This window comes from Seriola lalandi, unplaced genomic scaffold, assembly GCF_002814215.2.
Source record: "Seriola lalandi dorsalis isolate HSWRI2012SDOR001 ecotype SW California unplaced genomic scaffold, Sedor1 jcf7180002054843, whole genome shotgun sequence".
Classification (NCBI taxonomy): Eukaryota; Metazoa; Chordata; class Actinopteri; order Carangiformes; family Carangidae; genus Seriola; species Seriola lalandi.
The window spans coordinates 12,444-13,968 of record NW_019525396.1 but is presented as its reverse complement, the minus strand read 5'-3'; the positions used below and the strand labels follow the sequence as shown (position 1 = coordinate 13,968).

Below are 1,525 nucleotides of genomic sequence, written 5' to 3'. Positions count from 1 at the left end.
ATATAAAACTGAAACTCAGCAGCACTGGCAGCGACAGTGATGTGACAGGTAACTGAATGGATCCCGTGTTTTCTTCTCTACATCAGGTTACAGTGTTCCTACAGAACTCTCTGGCTCAGACACCTGATCTCTCCGGGTCCAGCCTGGACAGGAAACACTGCCGCCCTGAAGCCGAACATCTGTCGGTTTAATGAAGCTACAGTCACTCAGACATGTGGACAACCTGTTGTCTCAGTCATCCAGCTGAAGCTCAGAGCTGTCTGGACATTTTACACCATTTACTGAGGTTAAATAATAATTAGAGGATGAGACATTTGTCAAATTTACCAGACGCTTCTCAGTGTTTACGGTATTTGGTTGTGTGGACGGAGCGTTACATCCAGGTGTCAGCGTGATGTCCGGCGTGTCCTCGGACAGCAGACCCGGGGACCTGCTACCAGGGGCGGGTGTTGTCACCCGTCTGCCCGGCTCTCGGGCGGTGTATTTCGGGTGAGAACAGCTGTGTGAGGCGGCAGCTCCGCCGGTTCTGTGAGCTAACGACAGGAGGAATGCTAACAGCGCTCACCTCTGACGGTCACCGGCACCGAGCCCCGGGCTAACGGCTAACGTTAGCGTGTAGCTGTCCGGTTAGCTTCCCCTCCGTCAGTCCCACGTATGAACCACAGGTGACGGTTTCCAGCAGCGGCTGGAGGCGGGAAACCGTGACTCACTGATTAATTTAAACTCGACTTCAGTAAAAACACGATAACGTCGCTGTTTACACCGACAGGAAATAAACCGAGGTCAGTCTTCCTGCCGGAGAGCAGTCAGGCTGGCGACGTCACATAAAGGCCTGTGATTGGATGGACGGCGACCACCTGAGTCTGCTGACCAATGAGCTGCACGGATCTAACAGCTAAAGGTCCCACGCCCTGTAGGCGTCAGCGAACTGATGCAGGATCAGTTTCTGAGCGTCAGGAGAATCCCGTGTGTGTCACCGGGCCCGGCACCATGGACTGGGTCCGGCTCCACGGACTGGGTCCGGCTCGGTCCGGCTGTCTGTGTCACCTGCTTCACCGAGTCTAACATTAACGGTCCTGAGGATAACCGGGATCCTGAGACCTGTTCTCAGCTGATCCAGTTCTGGGAGAGTCATCTGGACCTTGAGTGACGGGATGAATATGAGATGAAGCAGTGAAGCTGAGAGTGATGCTCCACCAGGTGATGAAGAACATGAGCACAGAACCAGAACAGACAGAAGCTGCAGACTCTGGGAGAAGTTTTAGATAAATCATATTATCAATGACCTGGTGTTTCGTGCTTTGAGTGTGATGATGTTCTGAAATCCTGGTGCAGATGAAGAAAAGTTTACAGTAACTCAGTCTGACTGAAATGATCATTTATAATCATGACGTATTGATCATTTCTCCTGGATCAACATGAGGATTCTACTGATCAATAAAAATATCTGCTGCTCTTTATTCTTTGACACTTTATTGGAAACGCTTCTGTCCAGCGATCCGATTGGTCAGCAGTCGGGCTGCTG

The 1,525-nt window shown here is 51.3% G+C and overlaps 1 protein-coding gene across 2 annotated transcripts in view; it reads right to left on the bottom strand.

Annotated features, from left to right (window-relative positions):
• The window catches only part of LOC111670229 (armadillo repeat-containing protein 1-like), a 7,639-nt gene extending 6,721 nt beyond the window's left edge, over positions 1 to 918 (bottom strand). Inside the window, exon 1 of one of the 2 annotated variants that reach the window (XM_023426865.2) lies at positions 566 to 918. The gene's annotated coding sequence lies outside the window, so the exon portion shown is untranslated. The other variant, XM_023426866.2, reaches the window with a different exon arrangement.
• Positions 919 to 1,525: the final 607 nt, after the last annotated feature.